This window comes from Nerophis ophidion, linkage group LG28 (assembly GCF_033978795.1).
Source record: "Nerophis ophidion isolate RoL-2023_Sa linkage group LG28, RoL_Noph_v1.0, whole genome shotgun sequence".
In the NCBI taxonomy this organism is placed as follows: Eukaryota; Metazoa; Chordata; class Actinopteri; order Syngnathiformes; family Syngnathidae; genus Nerophis; species Nerophis ophidion.
Window position 1 is genome coordinate 28,090,753 of NC_084638.1, and position 14,616 is coordinate 28,105,368.

Consider the following 14,616-nt stretch of genomic DNA (forward strand, 5'->3'; position numbering starts at 1 on the left):
TTAGATACAGTCAATAAATAATGTGAACATGTATCATAACATAGAAATCTAAGAGAACGTGTTGTGAATGAGGATACTTGTGGACTGGGAATTTTTTTAATTTTTTTTTTTACACATGCGCTCTGAATACGCACTATTGATTGATTGATTGAAACTTTTATTAGTAGATTGCACAGTTCAGTACATATTCTGTACAATTGACCACTAAATGGTAACACCCGAATAAGTTTTTCAACTTAAGTCGGGGTCGGGTTACGGTTTTAACAAGTACCAAATGTTGAAACCGTGCGTCAGGATGGTTTGTGGAAAAGCTAAATGCCCGTGTTAGTCTCCCAGAAAACAACATTTTCAAAGCAAACTTTTTGATGAATTATCTGCTAAAATGTGACAGTGTTACTATTGACTGGTAATTTTGATATACTGCCCAAAAAGTGTCAGATATCAAAGTAGACTGTTAATGTTCTATTAACAGCAAAACCCTTGGACTTTGAAAGTTGTAACATGTTGAAAAATGTGAAAGGAGTAGTCTCTGCAAAGAAGGCTCTGTGAAGGCAAGATTTCTTGGAAATCATGGACTTTTTTTGAACTAGGAGAAGGGGTAGTTTGAATTTGCGGAATGGTGTAATAGGTTAAAAAACGTGGAAATGTTGTATTGTTGTATCTTTTTTTGTAGTTATTTTCCTTTTTTTATTAAACATTTAAAAGTAGATGAGGCAATTCCTGAAGGAATTGTGTGTGAATGCTCCAATGCTGAAGATAAACTGAAATCCTCAAATTTTTTTTGCATTGTTGAAGTCGAGCACACGATTCCTGAACAGGCTGAATGTTATGAAGGTGGAACAGTTGGAATCAGATGGAAAATGCGGGATTTGTGGAACTTCGAAGGACGTCTACTTGAATTCAATAGGAATTTCCAAAATAATTCACTCCATGCATACTGTGCCTCCCGGCAAAATAAGCGATCGCCTGCCCAACCGCATAGTCCTAATAATTCTTCAGCCAACTCTTTTAAGTTACAGTTCGGTAGTTAAGATGGGCGCCAATTGCGCCCTTAATAGCTGTTCAGCCAACCCTTTCAAGTTACGGTTTTAAGAAGAACCTAATGTTGAAACTGTGAGTCAGGATGGTAGGTGGAAACGCTAAATGCCTTTGTCAGTCTCCCAAATCACAAAATTGATAATGCAAAGAATTTGAAACCAAGTTCTGCTAGAAGGTGACATTGCATACCAGATTAGCCATTGACTGGTGATTTTGGTTGGCACCAAAAATGTATCTGATGGTAAAGAAGATTGTCAATATACTATTAAAAATAAAACCCCTGGACTTTGAAAGTTCATGAGGTTTTTTTTTATCATTTAGACTAACTAGTCAGAGAAAAAATGTTGCGTACCTTACAACCAGAGGTATGGACTCAAGTTACATGACTTGGACTCGAGCCAGACTCGAGTCATGAATTTGATGACTTTAGACTCGACTTGACAAAATGTAAAAAGACTTGCAACTCGACTTAGATTTTAACATCAATGACTTGTGACTTGACTTGGACTTGAGCCTTTTGACTTGACATGACTTGCTACTTTCCCCAAAACCCAATGATTAAAAAGTTATTCAGGAGCGCCCCGTGTCTGTCAGTGTGTGTGCGATGACAGTGTGCGCGCTACCTGTCAGAACAACAGCCAATCAAATTAAATCCATGTTATTTTCATCACACAGTATTCAGCTAATCAAATTGCATGAAAACCAACGAAGAAGAGCTCTCATACAACACGCCAATGAGGAAAAATGATGCCAAAAATTGTTTCGTACGGGTATTAAAACTACGACTTGGTCAATAAAAAACGAATTCCAGTAAGCAAAGCATGCGGTTCGTTGGAAGATTACAGACAGAGACACAACAACTTCCAACTTTGTTCGACATTTGAAGTTGCACAAAGAAAGGTAAGTTTTGAATGTAAGTTAACATTTATTGGCTGAGTAACGTGACTTTTATTTGCTGTTTAGTTGAATCAGTGAGGCTGTAAACTCACTGCTAACGCTAGAACCATAGACATCTTATAAGTAGACACAGCATCGAGCGCTACTGCCTACTGGCACTGACGTGACGCGGGGCCGCCATCTTGGAGTGGTGATCCCCTCCACTCAGTGCAATTCATTTGTCAGGAGCAATGAACTGTCAGCGCATTTAATTCATTTTACCTCACTGAATACCACTGATATTCACACGCTTTTTTTTCATACGTGTAACTATGATAAAAGACACATTTTTTGACGTGTTCATTGTTTGCTTAACAGTAACAGAATATTCTTATATGCTCTAAGCGAGCAGACGTCCAAGATCAAAACTGGGAATAATAATCCCAAAAAGGGGGAAAAAAACGGTCAGCTATTTTTAAGGTGAAGAAACAATATGATTAGGTCATATATACATGTGTATATCCTACATAAACAATGTATAAATACATTAGATATCTATATATCTTATAGACTGTATTTCTGTTGCTGCAACAGCAGAGAGTTTATTCTGTCTTGACACTTTGTATTAATCTTTTGTATTACATTCTTCCCTTAAATGATCATGTTTACAGTGATTGTTTTATATGTATTTTTCATGTATGTTGCTTCGGATAAAAGCGTCTGCAAAATACTTAAACATAAAGATATATAAACACCTGAAAGTCTTTATATCAGCTAAAACCACAAATCTGTTTCTCTGGATTCAGAATAAAAGCAAATTATGTCGTACCCAACAATGTTAGTATTTGAATATTGTTACTTGAAGACTTATTCCTGGTTACAATTATACTGTTAAGAGAGTATTGTCTTATACTTTGCCTAAAATGAGAATGCATCATTAGGTGTGTCGCCACACCTAGTGTGTTTGTGACTATCATCTGTACTTTAACTTTATTACCTGGGATCCCCCGGGAGGAGCTGGAGGAAGTGGCTGTGGAGAGGGAAGTCTGGGCTTCCCTGCTTCGGCTGCTGCCCCCACAACCTGACTTTGGATAAGCGGAAGAAGATGGATGGATGGAATTATGTCATGAGGTACAAGCCTGGAGAGAGAGAGTGGAGGAGAGAGTGTGTGCGTGAAGCACACATATTAGGTTAATTTTCAGTTTCAATGCATTAGAGAGATTGTTTAGACCTCTTCCACATGTTTCAATATGTTGTAACTTTTGAAGCTCAAAGTTGTGGCTGTTATTAAAACATTGATAGTTTACTTTACTGCCTGACACTTTGTGCATAGGATATCAAAGTCATCAGTCAATGGTTAAACCAATATGGAATATAAGCTTTTTGCAAAACTTTCATCAAATTGTTTGCTTTAACAATTTTGCTACTAAAGCGACTGACACAGGTATTTTGCTTTTACACACACCATCCTGACCTACGGTTTCAACATTTGGTACTTCTTAAAACCGTAACTTAAAAGGGTTGGCTGAGCAGCTTGCAAAGTACGATGCAACATGGGGCCCATGTTAACTACTCAACCGTAACTTAAAAAGATTGTTTAAATAGTTATAAGGACTATGAGGCCAGTCTGCGGCTGGGCAGACCTTCGCTGCTGTTGCCCGGAGGACACAGCACGCTGCTGTTGCCCGGTCTCATTAATTTTTCTAAATGTATAATTTCTGTTCCAAATAGCATCACTGATGTCAATGGTGACGTTTGGTGATTATTTGAAAAAATAAAAAATCCTGCGGTATAAGAGTCTTTGGCATCTTTGGCAGTCTGCTCTTTGTAGTTTTACATTTAATCAGGTGGTGTCTTCTGCCAAGGCATTCACTCTCCTGAAGGAATAAATAAAGTACTATCTAATCTAAATTTATTGATGTCTTGGACAATTTCTCAATCGGTGGAGAATTGTTGAATTAATAACATGTTGAAATGACAAATGGTAATACGGAATTTCGGAAAAACCGAGAATTTTTCCAGTTCTGATTAAGAGGAAAGCTTCGACGGTGGAACAGTTAAAACGCGTTGAAAAATGTGGAAATCGTAGTCGCCAGAAAAAAGGTGGAAATAGGTCTTCAGAATAGCAGGAATTCTGGAAAGTCCTGAACTTCTTTGAACTACGAAAATGGGTAGTTTGAATTTCCAGAATGGTGCAATGTGTCGAAGGTGGAATGGTTTGAATAGGTTAAAACATGTGGAAATGCTGTATTGTTGTTTATCTTTTATTTATTTAACGTTTCAAACAAAATGAGGCAATTCCTGAAGGAATTGCGTGTAAATGCTCCAATGCTGAATATGAAATGAAATTCTGGAATTACTTTAGCATTGTTGAAGTCGAGCACACAATTCCTGAACAGGCTGAATATTTTGAAGCTGGAAGAGTTGGAAAATATGGAACTTTGAAAGATTTCCAATTGATTTCAACAGGAATTTCCCAAAAATGTATTCCATGATACTGTGCCTTCCAGCTACACTAGCAATGTCCTTATAGTTATTCAACCAACCTTTTTAAGTTACGGTTTGGTAGTTAACATGGACTACTATTGAAACTGTGATTCAGGATGATGTGTGGAAAAGTTAAATGCCTGTGTCAATCTTCCAGATAACAAACAACAAGATTAAATAAATATCTGTTGAAAAGTAATACTGCACACCGAATTTGTCATTTAACTGGTGGTTTTGATTGATTGATTATTCAAAAAGTCTTTGACAGTAAAGAAAACTGACAATATTTAGTGTGGATAAAAGCCTCGATTTTTATGATAGGTTGTTGAAGCGTCGTATAGCCTTTTGACACATTGCAAAACTGTATTGATACTGTGTCACTAAATATTGACATCTGCTGGACATTAAAAATCCCCACAGGTATCCTATGGACCGACTCAACTGACACTGATTTTATGACCTAGTATATACAATAATATAAACCAAGTCATTGTATTTCATTTAGGATTATTTCATGTCTTCATTTAAATAAAAATATATTTTTTTAAATCTTTTTTAGATACAGTCAATAAATAATGTGAACATGTATCATAACATGGAAATCTAAGAGAACGTGTTGTGAATGAGGATACTTGTGGACTAGGAATTAAAAAAAATTTTTTTTTACACATGCGCTCTGAATACGTACTATTGATTGATTGATTGAAACTTTTATTAGTAGATTGCACAGTTCAGTACATATTCTGTACAATTGACCACTAAATGGTAACACCCGAATAAGTTTTTCAACTTAAGTCGGGGTCGGGTTCCACGTTAATCAATTCATGGTAAAAACATAAGTGATCCATAGAGCTGGATATGAACCAGTGCCCTAAAAAACTCAGCATAAGCAAATACAGATATCCACTCTATCAACTGAGGTATCGAAAGAATTAGCTGTTTCTGCGCAAGGATACAGGGTTTCATTCATAGAGCTCAACGCATACGTTGATGCATCGGCGATGTCGGGTCTCCCACTAATTATCATTTAGAATAAAAAGGAATTGAGAAATTGCACAGGCAGTCCATGCATAATGTGCCCTCGGAACAACAGTAGCAAAGAAATACCAGGTGACCAGGAAGTCTGACTGCATAGTCATTATAGCTGTTCATCCAACCTTTTTAAGTTACGGTTGGGTAGTTAACATTGGCGCTGATTGCATCGTACCTTGATAGCTGTTCAGCAAACCATTTTAAGTTACGGTTTTAACAAATACCAAATGTTGAAACCGTGAGTCAGGATGGTGTGTGGAAAAGCTAAATGCCCGTGTCAGTCTCCCCGATAATAAAATTGTGAAAGCAAACATTTTGATGTAGGCTCTGTTTAAATGTGACATTTGGTTTACCATCGGCCGGTGATTTTGTTATGCTGCCCAAAAAGTGTCTGACAGCGAAGTAGACTGTCAATGTCCTATTTATAGCAAAACCCTTGGACTTAAAAAGTTGTAGTATGTTGAAAAATGTGAAAGGAGTAGTCAATGCAAAGAAGGCTTTGTCAAAGCAAGAAATTTGGAAAATCTTGAACTTTCCAGAATGGTGTAATAAGTTAAAAAATGTGGAATTGTTGTATCTTTTTTTGTAGTTATTTTCCTTTTTTATTAAACATTTACAAGTAGATTAGGCAATTCCTGAAGGAATTATGTACGAGTACTCCAATGCTGGGAGACTGTCACAGGCATTTTGCTTTTACACACACCATCCTGACCTACGGTTTCAACATTTGGTACTTCTTAAAACCGCAACTTAAAAGGGTTGGCAAAACAGCTACCAAGGTACGAGTCAAATTGGCGCCCATGTTAACTACCCAACCGTAGCTTAAAAAGGTTGGTTGAACAGCTATAAAGACTACGCAGCCAGTCTGCGGCCGGGCAGACCTTCGCTGCTGTTGCCCGGTCTCATTTGATGATTATTTGACAAAATAAAAAATCCTGCGGTATAAGAGTCTTTGGCATCTTTGGCAGTCTGCTCTTTGTAGTTTTACATTTAATCAGGTGGTGTCTTCTGCCAAGGCATTCACTCTCCTGAAGGAATAAATAAAGTACTATCTAATCTAAATTTATTGTCTTGGACAATTTCTCAATCGGTGGAGAATTGTTAAAGTAATAACATGTTGAAATGACAAATGGTGGAAATCGTAGTCGCCAAAAAAAAGGTGGAAATAGGGTTTCAGAAGAGCAGGAATTCTGGAAATTCCTAAACTTTTTTTGAACTACGAAAATGGGAAGTTTGAATTTCCAGAATGGTGCAATGTGTCGAAGGTGGAATGATTTGAATAGGTAACAACATGTGGAAATGTTGTATTGTTGTATCTTTTTTTTATTTAACATTTAAAACTAGATGAGGTAATTCCTGAAGGAATTGCGTGTAAATGCTCCAATGCTGAATATGAACTGAAATCCTCGAATATTTTTAGCATTGTTGAAGTCAAGTACACAGTTTCTGAACAGTCTGAATATTTTGAAGTTGGAACAGTTAGAGTCAGATGGCAAACGTGGAACTTTGAAGCATTTCCACTTGATTTCAACAGGAATTTCCCAAAAATTTAGTCCATGAGTACTGTGCTTTACAGCAACACAAGCAATGACCTGCTAGTCCTTATAGTTGTTCAACCAACCCTTTTAAGTCACGGTTTGGTAGTTAACATGGACTACGATTGAAACTGTGATTCAGGATGGTTTGTGGAAAAGTTAAATGCCTGTGTCAATCTTCCAGATAACAAACAACAAGATTAAACACATTTCTGTTGTAAGGTAACACTGCATCCCGAATTTGTCATTTGACTGGTGGTTATGATTGATTGACTATTCAAAAAGTCTTTGACAGTAAAGAAGACTGACAATGTTCAGTGCAGATAAAAGCCTTGATATTTCCTGACTTGAGTGATCATTAGTGATAGGTTGATGAGGTGTCGTATAGCCTTTTGACACATTGCAAAACTGTATTGATACTGTGTCACTAAATACTGACATCTGCTGGACATTAAAAATCCCTACAGGCGACCTATGGACCGACTCAACTGACACTGATTTTATGACCTAGTATATACAATAATATAAACCAAAGTCAGTGTATTTCATTTAGGATTATTTCATATCTTCATTAAAATAAGAATATAATTTTTTAAATCTTTTTTAGATACAGTCAATAAATAATGAGAAGATGTATCATAACATGGAAATCTAAGAATAAATGAATGAATTGTTTATTTTGAGCCATGCAAACAAAACAAGAGAATAACATAAAATACAAAAGAAATATATAGATACATTATTTTTACACCTACATTGAAAACATTACATGTGACTAATCTTTTGTAGATGTCAAGATTGGCTCAAAAGGGAGTGGGAAGAAGTAAACTTATTAGGTCCCACCCCTATACATATACAATATATATATATACAATATATAATACAATAATATATATAATATAATTCAATACAGTGGGTACTGCGTAGATGCTATATATTATCTATATATAATACATTTAAATTCACACACACTTACATATATACATATGTACACACACATATATACACAACACACACATATATACAATTTATATATACATATACATACATATATACACATACACACACAATCACATACATACACACATGCATAAACCCAAAGTACACACATATCCATCATACACACACACACACCTATATAAATACTATGTATATAATAGTATATATAATATACACTTTTGTCTAAACATAATTAACAGTTTAGGGTGCCTGTGGGAACAAGCTTTCCTTTTGACCGTGATATTAGTGGTTAAAAGTGGATCTGTGGCTGTGGAGCTAATGCCCCTGATCAACAGGACCTGAGGACCACTCTTGCTATGTGTCCTATGCTGTGCATTAAAAGAGACGAGGGGAGCCCCCTGTCAGAGGAGTTATCCACAAACATAAGATCCCCCACTCGCCTGCCCTGTACTCCAGATAGTGTACCCAAATCCCTTTTCTTAGTTTCCATCGGCACCAATTCTTTAGTCAGAATTCATATTTGTTTTTACATTTGCAGAATATTAGTATTAAAAACCAACAATGTTCACTACATTGAACACAAAACTATCTCTTACAAAACCGTAAAAACATCCACACCGTGGATTTTGTGAACTTTTCCACCCCCAATATATACATATAATATATCTCTGTTGGCGCTGTGATGAGGTGGCGACTTGTCCAGGGTGTGCCCGGCCTTCCGCCCGAGTGCAGCTGAGATAGGCTCAAGCACCCCCCGCGACCACAAAACGGGACAAGCGGTAGGAAATGGATGGATGGATCCAATACCAATTAAACACAGGGGATAACCTGGATATTTGCCATTTCACATTTTCAGTAAAGAAAACTACACATTATGTTTTTTGGGAAATATTTTACTTGGATGTTTTTTTGTTGTTGTTGCAGAAAACACAATTCGATAACCCGATCAAATATTGATGACAATATATGTAGACGAGAATGGACTCAATCTCATCCCGCTGGTATCGATCCAATACCAATGCTGCCAAACAACATGGCCTTTATTAAAAGGTTTATGAGATGTATTATATATACATATATACATATACATACATATACATATACATATATAGATAAATATATATATATATATACACACATATATATACACACACACATACATATAGATATATATATATACATATATAATATATACACACACACATATATATATTGTATATTTATATGCTCATATATGTACATATATATATACATACATATGTATATATTATATCCACACATATATACTTATACATACATACATATATACACATTCATACACATATATACACACATATTTAAATATATATATATATATTTTTTTGTGTGTGTGTGTATATATGGGTTTCCAGTTTTTTTTTAAGGTGGCCGCCTTAACAACAAAGCCACCGCCTAAATTAAAGCCTTTATTATTATTATTTTTTTTTTTTTACTAATTATTTAATATCTTTGTTTTTGTCCTGTCCATCTTTTTAGGGAAATCATATAGTTGATGTAGATGTCCATATATATTGTTCAGATTTACTTTACAAAAGAGAAGTGTAGTATTTATTTGAATTTGACTTTATTAAATGTATTTGCATCACAAGCTTTTTCGCTTCGTGCTGCCTCTGCCTCTGTCGATACACCTATGCAGCACCCACCATTGTCCCACCCACACAACCATCTGGTTGGTTACATACAAAGCCAATCAGCAGTGAATATTCAGAGCGATGTAACAGCCAATCAGCAGTGAGTATTCAGAGCGCATGTAACAGCCAATCAGCAGTGAGTATTCAGAGCGCATGTAACAGCCAATCAGCAGTGAGTATTCAGAGCGCATGTAACAGCCAATCAGCAGTCTGTATTCAGAGCGCATGTAACAGCCAATCAGCAGTGAGTATTCAGAGCGCATGTAACAGCCAATCAGCAGTCTGTATTCAGAGCGCATGTAACAGCCAATCAGCAGTGAGTATTCAGAGCGCATGTAACAGCCAATCAGCAGTGAGTATTCAGAGCGCATGTAACAGCCAATCAGCAGTGAGTATTCAGAGCGCATGTAACAGCCAATCAGCAGTGAGTATTCAGAGCGCATGTAACAGCCAATCAGCAGTGAGTATTCAGAGCGCATGGAGTCAGTGCTCACGGCAGAGGCAGGCAGGGAGGAGAGACGGTGCTGGTTAGCAGAAAGCTGTTAAGCAGGTGGGTATAATGCAGCAGACTCTAAACACCTCCCAGTCAACTACTAGTAACATCACTATGAGCCCCTTGACCTTCTACTAATACAATTAAGACACACACACACACACACACACACACAAACACACACACATATATATATATATATATATATATATATATATATGTATGGATGGATCCCTACATCATCACACGTGTTTAACTGTGTATACTGCTTCAATAAATATTTGTTGCATGGAACAACGTGCTTGTTTGTTGTACATGTGGAAACATTTAGAATGTTTTAAACTGATAATACTTTAGTTAGTAATACTAATTTAGTTAACATATAACTTAAAGGCCTACTGAAATGAGATTTTCTTATTCAAACGGGGATAGCAGGTCCATTCTATGTGTCATACTTGATCATTTTGCGATATTGCCCTATTCTTGCTGAAAGGATTTAGTAGAGAACATCGACGATAAAGTTTTCAACTTTTGGTCGCTAATAAAAAAAAGCCTTGCTTTTACCGGAAGTAGCAGACGATGTGCGCGTGACATCACAGGTTGTAGGGCTCCTCACATCTGAACATTGTTTATAATGTGAGAGCGATTCGGACCGAGAAAGCGACAATTTCCCCATTAATTTGAGCGAGAATGAAAGATTCGTGGATGAAGAAAGTTAGAGTGAAGCACACAAAAAAAAAGAAAAAAAAAGCGACGGCTCCAGGCGGCGGCAGTAGGACCGTCCCAGATGTACTTAGACTCACCATGATTTGATTAATGTGGACCCCGACTTAAACAAGTTGAAAAACTTATTGGGGTGTTACCATTTAGTGGTCAATTGTACGGAATATGTACTGAACTGTGCAATCTACTAATAAAAGTATCAATCAATCAATCAATCAATCAATCAAAGACACATTTACTAGGATAATTCTGGAAGATCCCTTATCTGCTTATTGTTTTAATAGTGTTTTAGTGAGATTGTAAAGTCATACCTGAAAGTCGGATGGCTGCGGTGAACGCCAGTGTCTCTCAGAGAAGCCAAGATTACAGCTGAATTTTTGAGCTGCAGGAGGAAGTACCATAGTCCACTGAAGTCTCCGGTAAGAGCTGACTTAATATCACAATTTTCCCATCTTGCTGGTTGACGTAGAGAAACATGTTCGCTTGACCGCTCTGTGTTAAAACTTCACAACAAACAAAGAAACACCGGCTGTGTTTCGGTTGCTAAAGGCAGCTGCAATCCACCAACTGCATTCTTCTTTGACGTCTCCATTATTAATTGAACAAATTGCAAAAGATTCAGCAACACAGATGTCCAAATTACTGTGTAATTGTGCGATGAAAAGAGACAAGTTTTAGCTGTGTGTGGTGCTCCAACTCGAGACGTCACAAACATCATTCCGTGACGTTTTCAACAACAAACTCTGCGGGAATTTTAAAATTGCAATTTAGTAAACTAAAAAGGCCGTATTGGCATGTGTTGCAATGTTAATATTTCATCATTGATAAATAAACTATCAGACTGCGTGGTGGCTAGTAGTGGCTTTCAGTAGGCCTTTAAGTGTTTCATGTGAACTTGTTGTAATGATAAGTGTTACCTGTAGATGGCAGTCACACCTAAAATATACTTATGGATTGCAAGATGACAACTGTAGTAGGTGTGTGCCACCACAATGTGTTGTTAAATAAATGTGCTAGCAAGTCCGAGCATGAGAAGACAAACTGTTGATATTTTATTGAGAACATGGAACGTTACCAAGGACTTAAGAAAATGTGTCTTCAAAAGGACTTCATGTCACCAAAACCACGTCGAACCACTGGTTTACAGACTTGTGATTGAAAAAATAAAACATTTTAACATTGAAAAACAAAGTAACTTGGTTTTATTGTGCCTATAAAAAAAGTCGAGCTGCCATTTTGACAGAAAGATTGGTCATTTTAATCAACAAATCACAGGTGAGTGTTTTTCCAAGACAAATACGTACTTGTCCTTTACTTGAAGTCTGACCAGGCAGGTTGTGCTGTGTTGTTCAATTTGTAATAAAAGTACACAATGTTACATATTAATGCATATACTTGACCGAAATAAGCACTAATATAAAATATCTAATCTATAAATGTAAAGGCATGTTAAAAAGATTGTTACACAAACAACAATGTCACACATGTTATATGTGCTGATGTTGTTAGAAAGTCCAAATTAAAGTCTCGACAGTTTATTTCAAATCTTGCAGTTTCATTTGCTGCTGCTGTTCTCACCAGCACACTTGTGTTTCCTACACTGGTACTTATAAGAGAATCTTTTGCCACACACACTGCAACTCAACACTTTCTCTCCAGTGTGTGTTCTCATGTGTGCCACAAGGTTTGATCGTTCACAAAAGCTTCTGTTGCAGATTGAACAGGGATGTGATTTCTCGCCAGTGTGTGTTCTCATGTGTCTTTTCAAATGTTGACTTTCCGTAAAGCTTTTGCCGCAGTCCGAACAGATAAAAGGTTTTTCCCCAGTGTGCGTTCTCATGTGCACTTTCAAATTGTTACTTTCTACAAAACGTTTACCACAGGCTGAACAGATAAAAGGTTTTTCACCGGTGTGTATTCTCATGTGTGCTTTCAAATTGTGACTTTGTGCAAAACCTTTACTACAGATTGAACAGGAAAAAGGGTTTTCTCCACCGTGTATTTTCATGTGAACTTTGAAACTCTGACTGTGAGTAAAACATTTACCACATTCTGAGCAGGAAAAAGGTTTTTCTCCACTGTGTATTTTCATGTGTTCTTTCAAATGATGATTTTGTGTAAAACCTTTACCGCAGATTGAACAAGAAAAAGGTTTTTCTCCAGTGTGTGTTCTCATGTGTACTTTCAGATAAGGTAATTTAAAGGTTTTGTCACAGTGAGAACATTTAAAGCGGGTGTTGTCAGTTGTCTTATCATCTTTAGAGTCTTCATCATCAGTGTCAGGAGAGTGTGAGGTTGTGTCCTCACTATCTGATAGTGGAGCTAAGATCTTGTCTGCTTGTGATCCTCCACAGTGGTCTCCATCAGCTTCTGTTGTCATGTGTTGTCTTGAGCTGCTGCTTGGAGGCTCCGCCCCTCCCCTCTCCTCACTTTCACCTTTGACCTCATCATCTTCACTCTTCACAGTCACTGGGAACTCCTCCAGTCCTTCAATATCCTCTCCCTCCTGACTGAAGCTGTGTTCCTCTTGTCCTCCTCTTCTTCTTTAAAGTAGGGGGTCAGTGGGTCCTCAACTTCCTTTTTAATATGAGGGGTCAGCCTGTCCTCTTGCTGCTTAAAGTGAGGGGTCAGTGGGTCCTCCTCTTCATTTTTGATGCGAATGATCAGTGGGTCCTCCGCTTGCCCTTTCATGTGAAGGGTCAGTTTAACATTATGGGTCTGTGGCGTCTCGTCTTCCTCTTTAACGTGGGGGGGATGTGGCTCCTCTCCTCCCTCTCTGATGCGTTGGGAATGTGATACCTTTTCTTCCTCATGTATGTTGGTGGACTGTGGTTCCTCCTTCTGCTCATGTTCTTCATCGAGGTCTGCGGGACACAGAACACAAACATTCTTTAGAAAACTCCAACTTTGCTCAGTCACATGAGACATTGTCCTGTACCAACATATGATCGCAGTTTCCCCCTCACAGCAGTCAGGGTACTTCCAGCTGACACATGAAGAAGACCTTCAGGGAATGCCTTCCAGGCCAACGTCCAATCCACCTTATTCATATAAAAACATCCTAAAAGTCATTCCTGCCGTCCTTAATGGTAGACGCCATACGTGAAAGTGTGCTGTTCTCCCTCTGAATAAGTCATACACACACAGCAGATAATGTACCACATGCCGACCTCCACGAAGTGGTACTAGTGATGAGCTCCCCTGCTGGTGGACAATAATTACAGTGATTGTCACATTCATCTTTAGACATGTCTGCTCCAAAAAAAAGCATGAGCACAGTCAACATGTTGGCCAAAAAGTTTTGCTTTCATTTAGTGTTGCCACAATTAAACCTGGAAAAAGTAATCAGATTACTGACTACTCCTTCAAAAGATTACTTGTTTACCTTATTTATAATAGTAATAATGGATTATGCTAATTTAGTGCGTTTCTAGACATTTAATTTGTGTTACAGTGACAACTGAGAAAACATTATTCATGCAGTCCACACGTTCAATGTGGTAAGCTACATTTAATTATAATAGTAATAATAACTAGAAGAGGCAATTCCTGAAGGAATAGCGTGTGGATGCTCTAATGCTGAAGTTGAACTGAAATGCTGACAGAAAAGCAGTATGGATGTAAGAGTAGTTTGAATGTTGGATGGTTTGAATGTTGAAGAGTTTGAATTTCCAGGAAAACTGGATTTGGTTTAGAAGAGTGGTTCTTAACCCCTGGGGTTCAATCCCAGGGGTTCGGTCAGTCGGCCTGACTAAATAACAAGTTCAATGTTTTATTAGTATAATCAAATGACTGCAATCAT

General features: G+C 37.4%; 1 protein-coding gene and 1 long non-coding RNA gene across 5 annotated transcripts in view; both read right to left on the reverse strand.

Annotated features, from left to right (window-relative positions):
• The window catches only part of LOC133545263 (BMP/retinoic acid-inducible neural-specific protein 3-like), a 1,164,151-nt gene that overhangs the window by 1,023,832 nt on the left and 125,703 nt on the right, over nt 1-14,616 (reverse strand). The window lies entirely within an intron of this gene.
• Nucleotides 11,854-13,823, reverse strand: LOC133545267 (uncharacterized). Its single transcript, XR_009804785.1, has 2 exons — nt 13,757-13,823; nt 11,854-13,678 (listed from the first exon to the last, which is right to left on the reverse strand). It is a non-coding gene; the product is annotated as an uncharacterized LOC133545267 (long non-coding RNA).